At 37.3% G+C, this 24,648-nt stretch overlaps 1 protein-coding gene across 1 annotated transcript in view; it reads right to left on the bottom strand.

Annotated features, from left to right (window-relative positions):
• MAP2K4 (mitogen-activated protein kinase kinase 4) overlaps nucleotides 1-24,648 on the bottom strand; it is a 101,236-nt gene that overhangs the window by 74,816 nt on the left and 1,772 nt on the right. The window contains exon 2 of the mRNA XM_023743859.1: nucleotides 3,702-3,804. The gene's annotated coding sequence lies outside the window, so the exon portion shown is untranslated. The remainder of the gene's footprint in view (nucleotides 1-3,701; nucleotides 3,805-24,648) is intronic.

Raw genomic sequence — 24,648 nt, 5'->3', positions numbered from 1 at the left:
ACATAAAAAAGCATGTCTCTAAAGAAAATAAACATACTATATGGAAAGACCTAGGCTCCTAGGGTGGACTGTTGGTCCTACTTATTACTCTGGCATCTAGAATACTCACGGCCTGACAGCCAGCTCTCAAACCCATTTGCAGAAAACTAAATAAAGTCAAGCTCACCCAGTTGACCTTCAATAACCAAAACTTCCAATCAGCCTTCTAATTTCCTCATCCTCAACCATCTATGGACAATAGAGAATTTTAAGGCAGTAGTGGCAAAAAAACTAACACAAAGGAGAAAGACAAAGATAAAAGAAAAACTGACCCTTTAGGAAATAAATTCCCTAGATGATAGAAAAGACTTTAACATTCCAGATTTGACACCCATAAACCATGAATAAGATATTAAGAAAAAGCCACAATCACTCATAGAAATTAAAATAAAATTTTCTATATTAGAGTCAGAATATAAAGGAAATCTCCTAGGTTATACAGTAAAAAATACAGAGATGGGAAATATGAAAGAAAAGTCAGAGAACCAGGGAATTCAAGAGGTCCGACATCCAAAAAACACACATTTCAGGAAGAAAGAATAGGAAAAACATGAAGGAATCTATTTTTTTTAAAAAAAAAAAGCAGAAATTTTTTCAGAAACAGATACATGAATCTTAAAACTGAAACAGTTCTTCCAGTACACTGAGTAAGATGATCCAAACCTAAGCATATCCTCATATAATTATAGAATACCAAAAATAAAGAAAAAATGCTAAAAGTTTCCAATGATAGAAATTGGTAATATATAAGTAACATCGCTGCTACAATTACATAAATCTATACATGATACGTATCCAAACTTAACTTGTACTTACATTCACCAGAAAGCCATTCTCCCTTCTATCTATTCTCTATTTGTCTTTCAAAATCCCATTCAAATCCTGTTCCCTTTGTTAAACTTTTCATCAAGTTGTTTATCTACTGTGATCTTAACCTTGCTGCACCACTCATTCATTTGAAATTCAATCTGTATTACTACTTACTTCTGAATTGCTGTAGCCAGCTATCACTTCTTGGAATTTATTTAAACTATTGGTTCACAGGAAGTAAGAACAGTCTTAATTTCTTTTTAAAATCTTTTACAGAATCCTGCAGCCAGGAGACCTGAAACTTCTTCTCGGGACATAATCTTAACTTCATCAATGGCTTATAGTTCATCTTATCTTTTCCTAAATTCATAAAAAAGTATTACCTATATAATAAAAGCCCACGCGACCATTACAGCAGAACAACCAGAACAACTAGTTGCTATGATGCACACTGACCACCAGCGAACAGACAATGCAGGAGCTGCCCCTGGTGGTCAGTGCGCTCCCACATGGGGAGCGCCGCTCAGACAGAAGCCGAGCACACGGCTTGTGAGCGCATTAGTGGTGGTGGGAGCCTTTCCTGCCTCTGCGGCAGTGCTAGGAGCAGCGAGCCAAGCGGTAAGGAGCAGTGAGTAGGCAGGTGGTAAGGAGCGAAGGGTCCCAAACTGCGAGAGAGCGGAGGCCAGGCTGAGGGACAACCCTCCCACACCAGTGCACGAATTTTGTGCACCAGGCCTTTAGTATATATATGTAGGTAAAGTTGAAGGAACTTTTAGGAGGAAACACATATAAATAGCACAGAGGTAATCTTTTTTGAAACCCCCACAAACTTTAAGTTATATTTCCTAATTGCAACTACTTACCCTAAACAGGGACCAACAGTAGTTTCAGTGCTGACAGCACACAATTCAGAGGAAGAACAAAGAAGGATTCCTCTGTGGAAGGGGTGGGAGCATAGAGGAGATATGCTGCCCTGAGTAGTGAAACAACTGTCTTGGACCAATATCTAAGAGGCAGTTGCTATTCCAACCCAGATAATAAGCCAGTGCAGTAAGAAAATTCAAACAAAGTCTGGGTCTAAAATTTTATACACCAAAATCAAATTCTAGAGATTCTATCAAACAGTAAAAATGCCTATAACCTTGCCCTCTCAAACTTTTAATACCTGCTGGGAAGCAACAAAGGATAAGAAACCTACTGGTTACAGGATTATGATGAAGTAGATTTAACAACAACAACAGAAAACACCTGATGGACTCAAATTTTGCAAGAAAGGTTTTTTTTTACCCTCTTTATTGTTTACTGTTAACTTAAAAAAAAAAAAAAAAGACTTTTGTCTATGAATCCCTATACATGAAGAAACTCTTGAAGGAAGAAAGTTCCAATATATGTGAATGTTTTCCAGTTCTAATACAAATCAGGTTGTCTTTGTCCAAAGTGGTTTAAAAAAAAAAAGGACGAAGACTATCTCTTAAGTTTGGCAATTACTGCATAGCCTTTCTTTCTTAGACTTCAAACATATGGTTCATCTAGCAACCAAGGTTAATAGACTATGTTCAAGAACCAGCTTTCACTAAAATTTCTAGGAAAGGAGGAAGGAGGTTCTTCTGAGTGTTTCCTTGCGCTGAGCTCTGACTAATCAAGCAGTACTAAGAGTTTCCTTCCTCAATGCTATAGCCCCCACTTTTCAGGCTGAGCTCTGACAAGAAATTCCATTATGAACATCAGTCTAATTAAATTGACAGACACTACTCCCAGTCAAATAAACTGTTACTCCAGTTTTCATTTAAAATATTTTTCACTCCCTTTAAACTTATAGGTGAAAGCATAAGAGCAGATATACAGGCACACATTATTCCCTTCTAGACTGCTGTTTTAAAAATAAAATATTTTCAGCATTTCTACTGCAATATACTCTTCCTTCTACCAATTTGTTAGTGTTTGTAAATACAATGCATACCTAACATCAAAAGACAAGAAAATAGCAATAAATGTGCCTCTTTAGGAAAAATAAATATACTTGTAGTCTAATAAGGTATGAATACAAATTATTGAGAAATTATTAAAAACTATAAAATAATTTATTCTGACAGGTTTTTTTAACCATATCTTTCACCACTTGCTTTTAGAGTTCTCAATACCAGAACTGGAAGAAAGTTATTTTTATGGACATAAATATAAATGTAAAGCCACTACTTTTGTTAGATAAAGACATTATCTATTAATACATCACTTCGACTCAATCAAAGGTTTCTGTGAAGTATTATTCTGAAGGTATTGTTTTAAATTAACAGATGTTTCTAATAATTTCAGTGACATGTTACAACATCCTATCTATTTTTAAATAAAAAATATTTAAGGAACAAATTTTAAAAATAATCACTGACACCTGTACACACCGTTTCGATTTACTGTGACATAGAAATCTCACAGAAAGTCAGTTTATTAGGAGTAGGAATCTATTTTGTCACCTAGTCAGTGGGGATGACTAATGCAGATATACAGGGAAAAATTACATTTTCTAAAAATCACTTACAATTTAAATGGAAATCCAGAAAGAAAGGTATAAACAATATTCTCAGTTCAGTAAGAAAGAAATTAAAAAGATATAAATATATCAAAATCTTTAGTTATTTTTTCCTTTCAAGTAAACTTTAAAAAGAAAAATTGTGTTTACCTACTTCAAACTACAGCACCAATAGCTTTCTATTGAAGTATAAATAGTAATATTTCTAATGGCCCATAAAAATAATGGAAATACCAATCCCTCAACTTGAAATAATCCATAAAATGCAGTAACTTTTAAAACCTTTGCTTGAGTTGAGTCTTTTATTTATTACAGAAATACTCACATGTGTGGGTTTTGAACTCCTGTAGGATTGGGATTCAGAGTAAACCTTGCTGTAGATTTGAAAGGTGGATTTGCAAAATTCAACTTCAGTGCTTTGCGTTTACCTAAGAAATAACAAATAAAAAGTAAAAGTTTCAAGTACTATAAAACAGGTACTATTCTGAGGGCAAAAGAAATTCATATCAAAAGGCAGAAAAATTTGCTTTAACATATAGTTAACATAATGTTCTAAAATGCAACCAAGAATTTTCAGAATTAAGGAAAAGTAAATCAAAATGATCTAAAGTTGTTACTATCCATAAATCACTCAATATGCTCCAGTAAAACGGAAAACAATGCTCAGTGCATCCTTTATATTGTTCAGAGATGCTAACACTTTTGCAAATAAAAATACCAACATGAAAATCATTTACCTCAGCAGTGACACTAAAAAATGCTAAACCTTTCCAGTGTTATACTTTAACGCCTTAGTTTAATAAAAATCATTTTCCCTCAAATATGCTATAAACAACTTAGAGTAGAATCTGAAGCATTCGCAAGCACAATGGGCTAAAAAATATCATGGTAGGGTCAACTTCAAATTAATAATAAAGGTATGCCAAATAATAATTTATTTGGAGCAATTTCTTTGGGAAGGAGGAAGGTATCAATGTTTTATATCAAACTAACAAAACGTCTATTATAAAAAGCCAGAAATATCATAAAAGATAAAACAAAAAGTATATAAAATATAATATATACATCTATAAAATACAGATTTGAAATATTTATATACACTTAAAAGTCCAATTACCCCAAACTAATCATTGTCTGTTTCTGACTATTTCCTATACATAGACATATTTTTTTCTCTACAATTAAAATCAGACCGTAATACCGTTTTGTAGCATACTTCACCCACTGACTATGTTTCTTTCTATTTCAATAAATCTTATAACCATTTCTTTAAGATTCTAGTATATGGAAACTGTAACTAAGTTGGGATTTTAAGCATTTTTAAGCCCATCTTGGTTTCATTACATTTTAAGGATACTTGTCCGGGCATTCACTCTTCACACTTTATTATACATCTATCTCCCTACCCAAACATCTCTGCAATCCAAACACTTTCCCACCTCTGTGGATTCAAAAGATGAATTAGAGAGCTCAGCCTGTGCAGCCCGGTACTTGGATGGGATTTGGAAGTTTGAGTGTGCACACTAGCTGGACAAGACCGCAGAATGCACAGAGCTCTTGGCAGAGTTCCGATCAGCTCTCAGGGCTGGGCCTTCTACAGGACGTGAATTCCGAAGACCAGACACATCATTTTCAGAGATAAGCACAGTACGACATGAATTTTCCACATAATTTGCCTTTCAGTTACCAAATATCTACCAAATAGCTGGTTTGGCTCAGTGGATAGAGCGTCAGCCTGTGGACTGAAGGGTCCTGAGTTCGATTCTGGTCAAGGGTACATGCCCGGGTTGTGGGCTCAGGCCCCAGTGGGGGGTGTGCAGGAGGCAGCTGATCAATGATTCTCTCTCATCACTGATCAATGATTCTCTCTCATCATTGATGTTTCTATCTATCTCTCTCCCTCTCCCTTCCTCTGTGAAATCAATAAAAATAAAATCTTGGGAAAATCCTTGCAATACAAAATCAGAAACTCTAAATATACAAAAACATCACACAAATCAATAAAAATTTAAAAATTGGCAAGGGTATAAACAGTAAAGAAAAATTATAAAAGAATTATTAAAGGCACTCACTAACACCAAAAACAGTTAAAAATTTTATTCATGTGAAATTGGCAAAGTTTAGAGATTTTATTTTACACATATGCATATATATTTTTAATGATAACATATGATCAAAGTGACTAGGTCAAATAATCACTAGTATAATGCATTGCTGGTGGAAAAGTAAATTGATATAACTTTTCTGTTGAGAGGTTCAGCAATATACAAGAAAGATTTTTAAATAAATGTGCTCTTCTACTTCTTGGAAAACTGTCTTTAGGAAATACTTAAAGGCAGATTATTCTCAGGCCCTGAAACCTGGCAGAATTTGCCCTGCTGGATTTTGAAATTGCTTGGGACTGCTGCCTCCTCTCTTCCTTCAATTGTCTCCTGTTCTCCCTTCAATTTTATCCAATGCCTGACCCACCACTGTATCTTGGAAGCAGATAACTGGCCTTCTTGTTTATATATAAAAATGGGTCGCATTCAGTCTCACCCATACCTGATGTAGAGGATTTTGGTGGTCAGATTTCAGATGCTGGAGCTGATAACGTCCAGGTGAGATCTGGATTGGACCTGTAGGGTGAATGTACTTTGCACTTGGGGCAGATGTGAATATTTGGGAGCCAGAAGGCAGACTGTAGCAAACTGAATGGTGGACCCCAAAGATAACAGGTCCTAATCTTTGGAACCTATGAATGTTACTTTATATAGTAAAGTTTCTGAAGATAAAATTAATATAAGGGCTTTTGCAATCATAAATTTGAAGAAGCTGGCTGAAACCGGTTTGGCTCAGTGGATAGAGCGTCAGCCTGCAGACTCAAGGGTCCCAGGTTCGATTCCGGTCAAGGGCATGCACCTGGGTTGCGGGCACATCCCCAGTGGGAGATGTGCAGGAGGCAGCTGGTCGATGTTTCTCTCTCATCGATGTTTCTAACTCTCTATCTCTCTCCCTTCCTCTCTGTAAAAAATCAATAAAATATATTTAGAAAAAATAAATAAATTTGAATAAGCTCAAAGTCCACAAACACCCCAAATCAAAGCTGAACACCACATATCATGTGAAGTACATCTGAAACCACCCGGTACATGGTCCATCACCTCTATATGGTGAAAACTGATAAAAGACTAAGATCAAATGTAGGACAATGACACAACAAAGAATCATTGTGAAAACTACCCAAAGAAAAAAACCAAAATTGGTCCTTCCTTCAAACGCCCAATTTTAGAGGACAGTAGCTCACCTCTGCAGGCAAACAAAATATATTACTACAATTAAAACTTACTCAAACTGTTTTATTGAAAATAAATATTTATATATGATGCACAACACAGAGATTCTTTTTCAGCATTGCAATCACATTTAAGCAAAAATTAATTGGGGTCTTCAAAGGACATTTATTGCAAAAATGAATAAGCACATGTGTAATGGAATATGACTTAACTTGCATAAATTAGATGTAAACACACTCTATACTTCAGAAACATCTGCAGCTATCTTGAAAATTACCCAGTATATATTCTGATCTTTCACTAACAAAATACATTAAATAATTCTATAAACTTTAAAGCTCCTTTAAGCAGAGGTGACTGAGAGCCTAAAGCTGGTGCCAGGGGGTTTAGGATAAGATCAAGTTACATAACCTGTTCTCCATAATGCCCCCAACTCTCTAAATCAGGGGTCCTCAAACTTTTTAAACAGGGGGCCAGTTCACTGTCCCTCAGACCGTTGGAGGGCCGGACTATAGTTTTAAAAAAAACTATGAACAAATTCCTATGCACACTGCACATACCTTATTTTGAAGTAAAAAAACAAATGTTTTCGGCGGGCCGCATGTGGCCCGCGGGCCGTAGTCTGAGGACCCCTGCTCTAAATGATCAGTTAAGATGAACTCACAAAGCAGTGTTAAGGAGGAAAAGGAACAGCCCAGAAAGCCAATCAAAGGTGAGCTTCAGGGAAAGACAGTAAGAGGCAACTTTACAATACTCTGGAGAGGAATTTCCTGGCTATCTGTAGATCTGTAGGCATGAGCCTTTTATGTTTGTTTGTTTAAAACATCTCTCCTCTCATTAACTTTCTCTAAGAACCTCTTAAGTACTGGTCTTTCTCATCTTTAGCACAATGGGCTAAAAAATATCAGGGTAGGGTCAACTTCAAATTAATAATAAAGGTATGCCAAATAATTTATTAGGAGCAATTTCTTTGGGAAGGAGGAAGGTATCAATGTATTGCAACCTGTCACCATGTATTCAGATATTTTTAATGGCAAAACTATAAATAAGACATTAGACTAAAATGAATTTTTTCTAAAAGCCTGCAACAACTTCCATAGGAAAAGGGTACAGGGAAAGAAGTGATACTATAACTGGGCTGTGGAGATTGTTAGAAGCTAAGAGGAATTAAAATATTTGTTCAACAGGGTTTAAAGTACTTGATCAAGAAAGATTATAAACTTGTGATTATAATTACCCCTTTGGTGAGATTGTCACCAAATAATCAATTCCTAACCAGTCAGCAGAGATAAACAGATCCTCCCCTTTATCTGCAACAGGCTAGAAACCAGGTATGATCAAGCATCTTAAATTATTTATGTGGCAGGAGAAAATATCTTCTCTCCTATAAGAAAAGATTGTCTTTATATATTGAAAGCCTAAGTTCTGTGCCTTATGTAGAAAATGCTCTCAAATGTTTATTGATCTGAAAATAAATTTGACATGGACAGCCCCAGACAACTCAGTGTGGGTTAAATTAGCTAGAATAAGTTTCTGTTGTTTGCAACCGAGAACCCCGACTGATAAGAAAAACAGTATCTGTCCTCAACCCAAAATGTTTCCAAAGCATGGCTATATCCTTTAAGGCAGCACTGCCTAACTGTCTCATGTTCTGGCTTATAGAGAAAATGAGGACGTTTGTTCAACACACTGGGAAAATTAGAATCATAGCTAGTCCAGAGGCTGGCCTAATGGATCAGCAACCTCAAGCCCCACTCAGCCATTCCAAGATCTGAGGGTACCAATCTCTGCACCACCCTTGAAATTCTGGTTTCAAAGCTCTCCCTTAAGAGAACACCCAGTACAATTTAAACAACCTTGCTCACATCATCATCTAAGACAATTTCTTCAACAGTTCTCATGAGAGAAGCATTCCCAAGCATGGGATCTTTAAGAATATTCAGAACTATGACTGAAGAACAAGAATTTGTCCAAGCATATCCATATTCACTAAAGCCTAAGAATATCTTTTTTCTGTAATTTTGACTACAGAGCATCTCACAGGGTCACACAATATTAAAGTTAGAAGGAAGGTATCTTTCAGCTGTATTTGGCCTTAAGCAAGATAAAGAGCCCTGAATATTATCCCTCCATTTATCTTCTCAAGTAATACAAGCCTTTAACATCACTTTCATTATATTCTAAGCTGAGCCAACAGCTGAGTTCAACCTTGGTCAAAGATATCATGAAGGGCAGTAGAGAGTCTACCACTCAAAAATGGAAGATGACCATTCTCTGCAATCTAGATTACCAAAAGCATCTCTCCCCCACCTTCCATAGATAAGAAAAAGGTGTCATTTCCCTGTTATTTATTAAGCAGCAGCATTATGTATAGTTTCCAAAACCAGTCCATTCTCAGAGAGATACTATGTTTACACTGGGTCCACCTTGTAAACCTCTCCCATCCTCCTCAAGGCTGTTCCCATCATCAAATTGTGAACTATTTTCTTTTCTAAATGTTTAACTATTTTGATTTATCTTTAAGCTCTGAAAATCATCTGTAATAGGTAACTAGAACAAAACAGCAGTTCAACAAATATAGGGTGTCCCATAAAAATATACACACACTGAATAATTATAAAGGCAGTGTTCATTAAAGTAAATTTCATTTTCAAAATTGAGCTGTCAGCTGTTAAAGTGTGTATACATTTTTTGTGGACACCCGGTATTTACTGAATTAGAATTATTAGGTTGTTTTTTTAATAAACATTGCACTACCCTCTCATACAAGCTAGTGGGCTTCTTTTCTTTTATTGTACCATTAGAGGCCCGGTACACAGATTTGTGCACCAGTGGGGTCCCTCGGCCTGGCCCGCAGGGATCGGGCCAAAAGTGGCTCTCTAACATCCCCCAAGGGGTCCTGGATTGGGAGAGGGAGCAGACCAGGCCAAGGAACCCCACCGGTGCACAAATCCATTCACCAGGCCTCTAGTATGCATATAAGATCTTTGGTTAATCTCTTTCCACCCTCCACCCTCCCCCCTTCACTCTGAGATTCATCAGTCTGTTCCATGTTTCCTCGCCTGTGGTTATTGCTCCTGCGTTGAGCGTCTGCCCCCTGGTGATCAGTGTGCATCATAGGTACCGGTTGGCCAATCGAATGGTCGGCCGGTCACTTAGGCTTTTATGTATATAGATAGGGAAGCAAGATTCTGTTACCATTATGATCAGAATGCTCCCACTCAACCTGTAAGAATGGAGACCATCTGTAAAATATTTTAGTCAATCTACATATTTTCAACACCGATGATCTCACCAAATTTGAAATAGTAAATAGCAAAGTTCTTATTGTTGACTAGAGGCCCAGTACACGGGATTTGTGCACTATTGGGGGGGCGTGGCCTGCAGGAATCAGCCCGCTGTGGGAACGCTGCTCATCCTGATCAGCCGAGCGGCTGTGGACCCGCCCTCTGAGTGGCTGCTCCAGCTGCGGGCTGATCTGTGCGAGTGCATTGACCACCAGGGGGCAGCTCCTGCATTGAGCGTCTGCCCCCTGGTGGTCAGTGTGCATCATAGTGACTGGTCGACCAGTCATTATGGCCGTTCTGCCATTCAGTCGCTGGGCTTTTATTATATAGGATGGCAATAAAGATCACTGAAGGACCTGTACTGTGTAATAGCTGCCTCTAAAGGAATGTTATTTTGATATAATACTAAGGAATCACTGGGGGTTATGTGGTAGATTGTTATAAAACTAGTCATCAATGATTCAAAACTCCCTGTGTCCATACTTCTTTGTAATGTGACTTTACTGTTCCTTCCATTAAGAGGTAAAGTCTATTTTCCTACCTCTTGTATCTGGGTTGGCCTTGGGATTTGCTTTGATCAGAAAAATATAGCAAGCAGAAGGAACGTTTAATGACTTCCAAAACTAAGCCTTTGAGGCCTGTGGCTTCCACTTTTAGTTTCTTGGAAAGTGACAGAATCTAAACACAAAGCAGTTCAGTCCGGCTTCCTTGGTAATGAAAGACCACAGGGAGCAAGAGGTCCAGAAGTACCAGCCATCCCAGCTGAGCTTCGTCAGCCCCAACAGACCTACTACCTGAATGCAGACATGTGAGTGAGCTCAAGGGAGACCAGCAGAACTGCCACTCAGCTAACAGAATCCTAAAAATTAAATAGTTGCTCTTTTACACCACTACTCACAGGCCAAAGGAACTAGGTAGGAATAGTCAGTCCCTCTTAAGTACCCCCACTACCCCCACGGGAATTCCATGGAACCCAGCATAGCAGAAAATGAGAACTTGCAGTACAATGAATGAGTCACTCATATAATACCTTCAAGAATACTGGTGACTGACCTGCAAGTATTCAGAGCATCCCAGCTAAGGTGTGTATGTGTATGTGTGTATGTGTATGTGTGTGTGTGTGGCGGGGCGGGGGGGTAACCTTAAATTCTCAAATTCTCATTTCTCCCTTGGCTTTCATTCTTAGTACCTTATTTTCAAAACAGAACAAGAATCCAGAATAACTTTATGTAAATAATTATTTGTAATCACTAGTTATGAAATGAGGAATACACAATTCTCACTACAACATTACCAGGTATATTCAAACAATTTCAGAAATGAGGAAACACAACAGTAGACAAGAACTTAATTTCATTTCCTCTTCTGCCTCAATTACTACAGTAATGAGTGCCCTAATTTATTTCATAAGTTCCAGAGAATAAGAGAGGAAGTAGGTTGGGCTTGGAATATAAGAAATGGAAAACTCTGTCAGTTCTATCTTAGACTTGCAATCTCAGGCATTCCAAATATTAAATGAGCAACTATCAGCTAATATTATATTACCCGCTCCTCTTCCATCTTTGATACCTAACAGTGAGCAAAAATTCATAACTCTCCCTTGGAACTCTGAACTCCATCAATAAAATAAAACACTGTTATTGATCCATGCAGCTATGCATTTTGAAAACTGAACTGTTCTGAGTTTAAGAAACCAAGTAAATATGCCAAAAGCTACCCTTTTAACACATTTTAACACTTTAGTATAAGATGGGTTTTGGAGAAGTGCAATATAATAATTTACATAGCCATACATGCAGAAATATCACAATTATACACAATCGTAGTATGCCAGGCAGTGGAAACAAAATGACCTATCCACAAAGTTTTTGTTTGGCATCCTGCCAAAATTATAAAGGAATGTGGTAGGAGGAGGCTAAAGGATAGGAATAGAGGGAAATTTTATTTCTGCTAGATGCTAAATGATCACCACTGAAATACTGGTAAGGATAAAAACAGGGATATTTCTACAGTATAGTCATTTACACATCTGTAAACCCAAGATAAAAACAATTCCTTACTTGGCAGTACTGCTGTGGTGAGGATCACTATACCTTAAAAATACAATGGCTGGTAAAGAGTAGTTATGAGCCCTAACTGGTTTGGCTCAATGGATAGAGCATAGGCCTGCGGACTCAAGGGTCCCAGGTTCGATTCTGGTCAAGGGCATGCACCTTAGTTGCGAGCACATACTCAGTAGGGAGTATGCAGGAGGCAGCTAATCAATGTTTCTCTCTCATCGATGTTTCTAACTCTCTATCCCTCTCCCTTCCTCTCTGTAAAAAAAATCAATAAAATATATTTTTTTTTAAAAAAAGAGTAGTTATGAAAAAGTAACTACTATGATATTAGTTATATGTATTTACACTAGATTAGTTATAAAAATTATGGAATACTACACACACAAAAAAAAACTGGAATACTACACACACAAAAAAAATACAGGTAGATGCCTATTGACACCAGAAAATGTTAATAAATAGTAAGGGTTTTTTTATTTTTTTATTTTTTATTTTTTTAAATTAAATCTTTATTGTTCTGATTACATTTGTTCCTCTTTTTTTCCCATAACTCCAGTAAGGGTTTTTTTAAATCAGACAATAAGAAATGTATCTAATAAATTATCATTTTAGTAAAAGCATATATGTTCACAGGGAACCCCATATTTGGTATGAGTCCCAGGTTGCAGCAACCCAAGGAATTTCCTAAGTGAAGAAATGTCTTCTGTTATTCATAACAAGCCCCTTTCAACCAAACCAGACTTTATGCTAATAAGAGATGAGGGTTAGGAGAGACCCTACAAAACTTCCGGATGGGGGCAGATCTGCAGAGAAATCAATTAAGTGATTAGAGAGTTATAATTTTTAGCCCCGCCTCCTAAACTCCACAGAGGGGAAAAGGGCTGGCGATGGAGTTCAATCACCAATGACCAATGATTTAATCAATCCTGAGTAGGTAATGAAGCTTCCATTGAAACCCCTAAGCAATGGGTTTGGGGAGCTTTCTGGTTGGTGAACACATCAAAGTGCTAGGAGAATGCTGCACCCAAAGCAGGCAAAGAAGCGCTGCACCACCTCTCCCTCCACACCTTGATCTATGTATCTCTTCCATTTGGTTGTATCTTTTCTAATAAAGAGTAAACATGAGTTCTGTGAGCTGGTCTAGAAAATAACTGAATGTGGGTGCAGGAGGCAGAGGAGGGGTATCAAGGGAACCCTCTGATTTGTAGAGAACCAAGCAGAAGTGTGGGTAACCGGAGCACCACATTTGCTAGCAAAGCAAGTAACAGATGGATCTGAAGCAGGGGCAGTTTTGTGAGGCAAAACCCTTTAACTGGTGAGATGTTATGCTAACTCCAGGTAGATAGTGTCAGAACTGAAGTGAACTATTGGACATTCAGTTGGTGTCAGAAAACACCTGAGTGCTAACATCTGGAATACTGAGAAGTAAAGAATATTAAGATTTTCTAAAAGCAACAGAAGTCAGTTTCAAGAAATCTTTTTATTTCCATTAATATTTGTAATTGACATTTTATACTATCAAAATCTATAAGTAAGCCTAAAAACAAGTAAAAAATATTCCAAGCCAATTAGAGATAAAGTGGAAAGGTATTATTCATAAATATATTTTTCTCTCTCATATAACAATAGTTGATTTATAAACAAATATAACACATTATCAAGAATTATCAAGTCAAAAATCCTTCAAACTCCTGATTTCATAAAGGTCTTTTTAAAGCAAAGCATGAACATACATGACCACATAATGCTGACTCAGGAAAATCAAAGAGGGCCTTATTTACTTTTTTTCCTTTCTACTTGGCTCTATAATGGTTCACAGTTAACTTTGACCTCTCTCTACTCTCCAGGGAACATTTGACTCCCTCATCCTACTACCCAATTACTGTATCCCCAAAGCAAATACCATCACCATATAAAACTTTACCTATAATAACCCTGCTTTATAGCATATGTCCTTAGGAATTCAGAAAGACAAAAGGAATCAATTTTGTTCATACACAACAATTTGCATATATTTTAATGCAATTATGATAAATTGGAAAGCCTTCCTGTAAACTTTTACCACTAAATGGCACCTTTAAATGACAATAAGGCTCAATTTTCCTGACCATTTGTGGCTGGAGACAATCTGCACTCAAACAGGAGAGCTAGTCACTGCTGTGAAGCAATAAGATATAAGCTTTGTTCCGGTAGCTTGTCCCACCTAAAGCAGAAGTAAAGCTTTATTTCAAAGATGACTTCCCAATTCTAAAGCACATCAATAGTTTAGCAATAATTTAACAACTGCAGAGGAGGGGCACGCAGAAAATCACACCCTGTAATTTTTAACTATCTATATTTATAAAAGCCTAAGTGACCTTTACAGCGGAATGACTGGAACAACCAGAATGACCGGTCGCTATGATGCACACTGACCACCAGGGGACAGATGCTCAACGCACAGGATCGGGCTCCCTCCTGTCTGGATCGGGCCTGCGGGGATCGGGCCAAAATGGGCTATCCAACATCCCCCGAGGGGTCCGGATTGTGAGAGGGCGCAGGCCAGGCCGAGGGACCCTAGTATCTATATAATAAGCCCTTTCTTTTTCAGGCACACAGTCAGCATTTGAGCATATGCGTTCTTCACATGCAGAACCTGACATTCACTGGATGCCTCTGTCCACTGGAAATTAGATACAGCAGCCCAGTGACTCAGTACTTTACATAACAGCACCTGGAGTATCACAGCAACTCAAACATTCTGGAATTAATTAATAATCCAAGCTTAAGTTTTTGACTTAACAACTTTAGAACAAATAGTTTTCACACAGATAACTCAATTAGGGGTTTTATCTGTTTTTCTTGGTATATCTAATTTGTTGCTTCATTTTTTTCTCAATCAGAATATGCACAAATAGAAGTTATGTAGCTTCTTTGAAAAAGTTAGCCAGAAGCTTTGACTGAAAAAATGCTACTTACTGATAGAACCTCATGACACATGTGTTAGTCAGCCATCTTCTGGCTTTTAAAAAGATAATTTGCCATTTTTAACTGTCTCAAATTGCACGGCATGTGACAATCTTTTGTACACTCAACTTTTTCCATTTCGCTGCTACATTATACTATATATCTTTTTAAGAAATTTCATGATTTACAATTTAAATTCAGATCCACTGTGTCACTACCAAAGCAAATAACAGAGGTGGAAAACGAATAAGCATCTTCTACACAAAGCTCATATTGTATATATACAAGCAATAACTACAGCACTATTATACTCCTCTCACCAGCATCTGAATAGCTTCTTTGGATTCCAATGAATACCACCTCCCAATTTAAAAATCATTAAGATGTGAATAACACTTTCTTTTCTTAGTGAACACAGTACTATTTGTTGCCCATAAATATATTCTATAATTTGAAGTTTTTTAAAAGTTAGGCTAAAGTTATATTAATCAAGAATAAATTGCACTCAAGGAGGGTCTGTTGTATTCTATCTACTTCCTGAATGTATAAGTACATGAGACTGAAATTTCTCTAATTTGTTATTTACAAATTGTGCAAGAGCAAGTCCGTTTTAGAATACTATGAAGGAGGGACTTCAATAATTTAGTTACAAGATGGGTGACTAAACAGAATAGTGAACAAGGAGAACTGGTTAAGAAATTGTTACTACGGAAGGGTGAATAATTACACCTGTTGGACAAGAATATACCAGTCACTGAAAAGGTGATTGCTCATGAATGAGAACTCTTCTACTATAACCAAAGTGCCTGCTCTTCGGTGACTAATTCTGGATCCCAAGTACTGGGGAAGGTAATGCCTGGAAGGACCTGAGCATTCTGAGCCCTGAATATAAATTAGTAAACAAAGCTTATACCAGTTTAAGATTGATCTTAATATAATAGATCTAGTCTAACATACCCACTGGTTCTACAACTTCATCAAAAATATCAAGAATTATTATTTGACATGTTTTTTCATTATCTTCAGAGATTAGAAGATTTTTAAAAGTTAAAAAGAACCCTGATTAATGAACATGTCAACTCGTATTCCAGGGTATGAAGGATAAATGTGCAGTTTTAATTCTCTCTGTTAACATAAAAACATTCAAACCTGTAAAGAATTTTTGAGTTTATTTGAGCCAAACTGTCGACAATTGCCAGGAAGTAGAATCTCAATGGATTTGGATAATGCTCTGAAGAATGGTGGTTTTTCACCTATTTTTATACATTGCATCAAAGGAGGAGACTAAGTGGGTTACATGAAATCCATTGGTGATAGATTAGGGAGGCGGGAGAAAGCAAAGTGGGGGGGGGGGGGCCTCTGGGATTGGATAAAAGATAAAATGATAGACACATACTTCTTTTACTTAGGTGGGTACAGAATAGTTAACAGTCAACAATTAACATGGTAACAATAACAATGAAGGAATATATGGTTGTGTCCTGGCGCCCAGGGCATTTGGTTGTGCCCTGAGGGGTCCAGCAAAAAGGGAAGTTACAAGTTACCCTGATATTTCAAGAATATGTTATCATAGATGCAAAAAAAAATAGTCTCAAGGTAAAGATTGGCCTTGTCAGGAAAGATACTGGCCTAGGACTTGACTATCCATCATAACTGCTTTTAGTTAAAGTTTAATTTCAGCATCCTTTGTGGTTACTTTAGGTCTTTGAGTTTGCAAGAATGCATGCAGGCCTTCCCTGAGCTTGTCAGGTTAGCATGTGGCCCCTTTCGTCCACATCTCAAAGTACAGAAAATCACGATAAATGTTTTTATATATGTGTGCATTTATACACATAATTTCACATTTAAGTCACAGATGGTCAATGCTTACCTCTAAAATTTGCATTCAATGGTATGCCCCAAACACAAACTTTTTTTTTTTGGCTGACTACAGCTACTATTTGCAGAGTCCACAAATGTTTGGAAACACAAATTAACCATTTTTAATTTAGACAAAAATCCCTGATGGTGGCCAAACGACCAGGTTGAAGGTGATGGGGAAAGTTAGCCTATATGAATCACACTGACAGCTCTTAAACTCACTGACCAATCTTAACATGACCAACAACCAGAAATCATTTGCTTCTTGATATGATGCAACAAAAAAACACACAGCTCTATCTATTTTAACTTCTATGTGATCAAGTCTCAATCTAGCTACCAATTAACAGGGAATACAGGACAAAGAGGAACATGTGAAACACTAATTTCTAAAAGGATATCATCAGCCAAATCTAAAATGTGCAAAATGCTACAAAACACATGACCCAATTTTTTCAATGGATAAATGGCAAGAAAAAAGAAAAGAGGAAACTGCTCTAGATCTAAGGAAACCTAAGAGATAGATATATCAACCAAGTGCAGTATGTGCGGACCTTGTTGAGATCTCGACTTGAACAAATCAACTATAAACACAGCATTTGTAAGGCACTGAAGGAAATCTGAACATGAGTGGCTATCTGAAATATTTTGGGGTTTTTTAATGATGTAATAATGGTATTTAGGTTTTGTATTTAAGAGTTTCTATCACTTAGAAGTTTTGTGACTGACAGATATGTGGATGAAATAATGATAAACAGAATCAGCTTTAAGATATTTCAGGAGAGCCCAGCTGGCATGGCTCAGTGGTTGAGTATCAACCTATGAACCAGAAGATCACAGTTCAATTCCCGGTCAGGACACATGCCTGGGTTGCGGGCTTGATCCCCAGTGGGGAGCATGCAGGAGGCCGTCGGTCAATGATTCTCTCTCATCATTGATGTTTCTATCTGTTTCTCCCTCTCCCTTCCTCTCTCTGAAATCAATAAAAATATATATATTTTTTTAAAAAGATATTTCAGGAGAGATAGATGGCAGGAGAAAGAACAAATGAAATAAGATTGGCCATGTATTGATAACTGTTGCTATGTAATGGGCACATAGGGGTTCATTATATTATTCTATTTTTATATGTTTGCAACTTCTATAATTAAAAGTTTTTAAAAATTAAATAATGTTCTCTCTTCCATCTCCAAGTAAAAGAAAGTAGGAGGGACAAATATTTTTGCTAAAAGCATCAACTCATTGTTAAGAGAGTCTATATATATACACAAGTCCATCCCCATGCAATGCATGGCTAGGCCATCTTGTTCACTGACTACCAAGTCTCCTGACCACTTATCTTGATCAGCTGTTTTCTAGACACACCTAAGTCATCGGAGGATCCCAAGGCAATTCATTTTCTACATCTGTCTAGGCCAGAATAATCTGGAGTTTTTGATTAAACATTTTTCCCTATTGATAGATCCCCTATGTCCCTTAGCTTTAGAGCAACAAGAAGAAATCTTTCCATGTAATGTCCTGTCAGGCTTATTAGATAGCAATGTCAAACTCTCCAGAGCCAGAAAATAAAAAAATTATCATCAATCATAAGTCCTGTTCCCATAAGCCTTTGCAAGTGAACACCCCTCAAAAACCATTCCGATGAGTGCCCAGTGCTTTCTTTCAAGAATCCATAAAATACTGTGGTTTATAGCATGTAACCTGTGACTAGACCAGTGATGGCGAACCTTTTGAGCTCGGCGTGTCAGCATTTTGAAAAACCCTAACTTAACTCTGGTGCCGTGTCACATATAGAAATTTTTTGATATTTGCAACCATAGTAAAACAAAGACTTATATTTTTGATATTTATTTTATATATTTAAATGCCATTTAAAAAAGAAAAATCAACCAAAAAAATGAGTTCGCATGTCACCTCTGACACACGTGTCATAGGTTCACCATCACTGGACTAGACTAAGGTCACACAATTCTGTCATTCATTAACTGTATGACTTTGGAAAATTTACTTAATCTTTTTGTGTTTCAATTTAAATAATTATTATACTCACTTCCTAAGGTTGTTATGAGAATTAAAGGAGTTAATATAAAGTGTTTAAAATGGGATTTGGCATGCAGTAAATAAGTTATTTATTACCACCACCAAACAGTCTGTCTCATGTTCAATCTCTCAAACATAAGCTACTTCAGAGTAGGCTCTAGATTTAACTCATCATAAAAAACCAATACCTCTGACCATTAGTGATGCACAGATATTTGTTAAGTGTTTCATTTATGCCTCTATGTATTTAATGTTACAAAAGGTTCTCTAAAAAGGAGTGAATATGCTTGAATACACCTGATTTTCATTTCTGATTAATGTGCACTTAATTCTACCTAATGAGAAGATAAACACCAACATGTCTAGTATTAATCTTTTCATATAGACACTTGTGACTGGATTTTGAAAGCACTCAAAATCATTTAGTGAGAATTCAAGCATTTACTACACCTTATTTGAAGACTATCACCCTAAATTTATAAGCTAAATTAAAATCCACACTGATTAATTGGGAAACTCTCTAGAAACTTTCCACACCATTTCTGCCCTATATCTGTTCAACCTCGAAAGTTCTGTCATATATCCCTTCCTTGTTAAGAGTCAAGTTCAACTGGCAGCTGAAAGGAAACTTTCTGCAATGTGGGTGCATTACTAATTTTTTTATCGCTCAATACATCACACATTAAGCTTCTCCAAATTATTTTAAAGGTTCAATAGCTGTTTGAAATGAAACTTTCCTTCTTCTAGCACCAAACCCATTTTTTAGGAGAAATTAATGTTTCTACCACCTCAAGATAAGAGATAATTAGGCAACATTCCCCTTGGAATGGCCTAATGTATAAAGGGACTAGTAAATCTCGGCTCTGCCTATTCCGATACTACCATCCTTGGGTTTTAATTAGTATAAAAGCTGTTTCCAAGCAGATGGACTTTCCTCTGGCAGTTCATCATGGTCCACAAAGACAGTGATGACTACGCTGGATGCTAGCTGGGCTTATGGCAAGTCCCACAAAAGTCTCATTTTCAACTTACTTCAGCATCTATATTAATTTAGATAAGCCTTGTTAACACTCCAGCAGTAGCAAATGTGGTCATTCTTTTTCTGGGAAATTGGAGATTTAACCAGCTGAATTTTCTAAGCTCTTTATTTTTTTTAATCCTCACCCAAGGATATTTTTCCATTGATTTTTAGAGAGAGTGGGAGGGAGAGGGAAAGACAAAGACAAACACCGATGTGAGAGAGACATATCGATTGGTTGCCTCCTGCATGCCCCTGACAGGGCTGGGAGCCTGCAACCAAGGTATGTACCCTTGACTGGAATCGAACCTGGGACCCTTCAGTCTGCAGGCCGATGCTCTACCCCCTGAGCAAAACCAGCTAGGGCTAAGCTCTTCATTTTAAATTCAGGGTGGTTTGTCCCTGTCCTCTACTCCTTACCTTCCCTGGTTTTTTATATGCCACCTCCAAAAGAGTCAAATACTTCCTTGAGCAAAACATTATCTTTGTTTTAATGCATGTTTAGTATGTTTTATTTTTTAATATTTATTTATTAAATTGATTGGGGTGACAACTGGTCAACATGGACGTATACATAGATTTCAGGTGCAGGTTTCTATGTTACAAGATCTGTATATTGCACTGTGTGCCCACCACCTTACTGTCACCTTACATGAGGATCCCTTTCTCCCCCAACCCCCAATACTATCTGTTATAGACATTTCTTATCAAGTCAGTAAACTTATTAGTGACATACTCGAATTTCTATAAAGATTCAAGAAACATCCTTCCTCCTCTTTATTGTTTCTTTTTTATTATTACCAATTTAAAAATAATTAGGGATACTCAACCTGAAAGAACAGTTTCACAATGAAATGAGAACCTGTCATTAGGATATCTCCATTTTTTCTCCAAATATTCTGATGTGCAGTGTGCAAAAGCAGTCACTATCTGCAATCAAATTGCCTCTAGAGCAGCGGTTCTCAACCTGTGGGTCGCTACCCCTTTGGTGGTCGAACGACCCTTTCACAGGGGTCACCTAAGACCCTCCTGCATATCAGATATTTACATTATGAGTCATAACAGTAGCAACATTACAGTTATGAAGTAGCAACGAAAATAATTTTATGGTTGGGTCACAACATGAGGAACTGTATTTAAAGGGCCAGAAGGTTGAGAACCACTGCTCTAGAGCATATAACTTTCTAAATAAAGACCCCACTGCTATGCAAACATCTCCAAGTAAAACAATTGTTTAAAGCCACTAAAAGTTTTTAAAGCTACCAAAAGTGTAAAAGGCAAAGCTACAGAAAGTCAACACTATCCAAACTTGTCTTTAGCACTCAAGAACTCTTCAGCTGAGAGCTAAAAATACTGCAGTACAGAAGGGAAAGGGCTACGAGAGCGCTTGTGTGAAAACTGAACTATCAACAGAGGCTGCCAAACTGCTACCTGCACTCACTTGCATCAGCACAGGACTGTCAGGCATTTTCTGAGGAGAAGCCCTATGCCCCTGGAAGATTAATGGGTCACAATTTCCGCCTGAATAAAAAAATCAGAATGCTGATACAACTCAGGTAAATTTGACATTTATAAAATAATTCCTCAAAAACTTTGTTTCTAGGCAATCTATAACCCCCTTCAAAAAACTGGTTTTATAAAGCAAATTAAATCATATTCAAAACAACAGTATTTACAAGTTAGCTCATTAAAGCCACTGAGATATAATCATTCAAACTTGGCCATAAATCACATAAACATCTTTAAAAATACAAAATTATCATCTTCAAATGATAAATGATTACTTAATCAACCTTCTAAATGTAGCTCTACATAGTAAAGAATGTTTTCCCTTAAGCTGTTTTAAGTTGTTAAAAGAAATATGTTTTTTAAATAATTATAACTTTAACTGATGAACAAAATAGATCCAGAGTAATAGAAGCATGGATCAGACTGTTGAACCACAGAGGAAAAGAGGGGGTGGGTGGGTGGATGAGAGAGCAACAAAAGAACTTAGCATAGATGCATAAACCATGGGCACAGGCAATAGGGTGGTGAAGGCCAGGGGTGAAGGGTGGGGGAGGGCTAGAAGGGGTCAATGGGGGGAAAGGGGACATATGTAATACTTTCTACAATGAAGATTTTAAAATAATAATAATTATAACTCTATTACTTATTATCTTAAATATATTCTTAAATATATATATAAAGCAAATAAATGCAAACTACAATTGATAAAGAAGAACATGAGGTACAAAGTGGATTTTTATTGAATTTCTATAAAAATCTGGTTCCAAAATTAAATATGTAATCTCACACTATTTGCTTGTGTGTGTAAATACCTACACACACATCTCCAATAAAACTCCACTAACTTATAACAAGCAATAGTGATGTAGCAATATAAAAAACAATAACTATGTGAAAGTCAAACAATGGAAAAAATTAAACCTTCAGAGCTTCCATTAGTCATCAGAATTATCTTACAAGTCTCTGATTTGTGATGGAGAACTGAGCATTTGAAGCAGCAGTAGTCAAACTTACTGGACTTTTAACAATATCTAATTTTGAACTCTTTTGCCCCATTCCCTCCTACAACTGCTGTATGATATAAGGGTGGGGGCAAAAGTGGGTTTATAGTTGTGAGTATGCAAAACAGTTTATTATCTTCCATATGAACAACTGTAAACCTACTTTTGCCCACCCTGTGTAATTATTTTTAATGAAGTAAATATAAGTTTTTCTGATAATCTTAAAACACCCTGAAAATAAAACTGGAGATTCTGACACTACAGTATGCCCTAACAGGTGAGAAAACACTGCTTTGGTCATTTCAAGCCTTCTATTTTTATAGAAATGAGTGACTACTTTTAAGGTAAAGTTAATGTCTATATTCCAGAGCAAACTGGAAGACTGAATGTCTGCAAACATTACAAAATCGCAGTTTTTAACTTTTAAGTCATATCAATCACAAGACCAGTTTTGGGGGGAAAGTGTTAATATATGTAAACAACTGAAAACTTATCCTAAAATATAGGTACCAACAGTGCAAACACAAATGCTGTCAACTTAGAGCTAGCCATCCCCACCAACAAAACAGCTCCAAACCTTCCTCATATGTGTGCTCCCTTTTCTAGAGTCTTCCACTCAAGTCCCAGCCAGCGCAGGCAGCTCTGCTAACTCCACAGCAGGGCAGGCCCAATGCCCTGAGCCACGGTCTCCAATCGCCCTCAGACTTGTCCTCTCTCATGAGAGAAGAGCAGCAGCCAAGGTGCCCAGTACATAGCTGCTCCTGCACCGCCTCACTCAGGGCCTAGGTACTATCAATGCAGCATCAGTAGTGAAGCACTGAACAACCAACCAGGATCAACTCAAGTGAGCCCACTAAGGGCAGGCACCAATTCTACTCATTTCTGTACCAATAATCTTCCTCACTTTATGGTACCTAGGTGTCCAATATGTGCTTTGTGAATGAATGTATAAAACTGTGTTGAATCCCAAAAGCTGAAAAATAAAGAAGAGGACCTCCCAGAGAGGTAGAAATAAAAAGAGATATGTGAGAAAGTAGTGACAGTATGACATGGTAGTGAAGGCAATCCAAAGTGGAAATATACGTGCTCCTGTGTTAGATTCTTCCTGTGTATTAAAGTAGGCAATGACACAAACGTATCATTCCTATAACAATGGGAAAGAGACAGGACCATTTAAACAACCTAACGGCATTTTTAATCTACCTACAAAGCTATTTATAGACAATGTGTACATATTTTAAACTTAATAAAATCAATATGTTTCTCTTGTTTTATGACCACAATAGGAACTAAGAAAAAAAGAGCAACAATGTGAATGCAGTTTTAAATTTTAAAATTGTTGGCACATTTGTATAGATTTTATGTCAATATATAAAAACTAAAAATTGTATTAAATATTAAACAGAAATATTTTATATTAAAAGGTAAATAAAAGCTAAAAATTATCATGTTAAAATTAAAAGATAGCATAAAACAGCCCTGGCCAGTTTGGTTCAGTGGACAGAACATCAGCCAGTGGACTGAAGAGTCCCAGGTTCAATTCCGGTCAAGGGCACATGCCTGGGTTGCAGGCTAGGTCCCTGGTAGGGGGCTTGCAGGAGGAAGCCAATCATGACTCTCATCATTGATGTTTCACTCTCTCTCTTTCCCTCTCCCTTCCTCTCTGAAAGCAATATATATATATATATATATATATATATTATACTTAAAAGAATAATCTTAAATGTTCATACAAAAATTATGTGAGGTGATGAAAGTGTTGACTAACCCTACTGTTATCATTTCATAATATATGTGTGTGTCAAATCAACACACTGTACACATTAAGCTTACACAATGTTAACTGTCAATTATATTTCAACTAGAGGCCAGGTGCACGAAATTTGTGCGGGGGGGGGGGGGGGGGGGTTCCCTCAGCCCGGGCTGGACCCTCTCCAATCCGGGACCCAGGAGGCGGACATCCCTCCTGCAATCTGGGGACGCTGGGTCCTAACCACTCACCTGCCTGCCTGGCTGATCGCCCCTAACCCCTCTGGCTGGCTGTCTGAACGCCCCTAACTGGCCCCCCTGGCCGGGCTAGCGGCCCCTAACTGCCCCCCCCTGTGGCCTGATGCCCCCTAATTGCCTCGGTGTCAGCCTGAGCGCCCTAAATGTCCTTCTTTAACGGGCTGAAACGCGCTTAAATGCCTTGCCCTGCGGGCCTAGTCACCCCTTAAAACCTCTTACTTAGCACCCGACACAGTGTTTTTATCTTGAAAGAAAGCTAGGAAGACTGG

Source organism: Myotis lucifugus, unplaced genomic scaffold (assembly GCF_000147115.1).
Source record: "Myotis lucifugus unplaced genomic scaffold, Myoluc2.0 scaffold_416, whole genome shotgun sequence".
Lineage (NCBI taxonomy): Eukaryota > Metazoa > Chordata > Mammalia > Chiroptera > Vespertilionidae > Myotis > Myotis lucifugus.
This window is presented reverse-complemented; position numbering and strand designations above follow the sequence as displayed.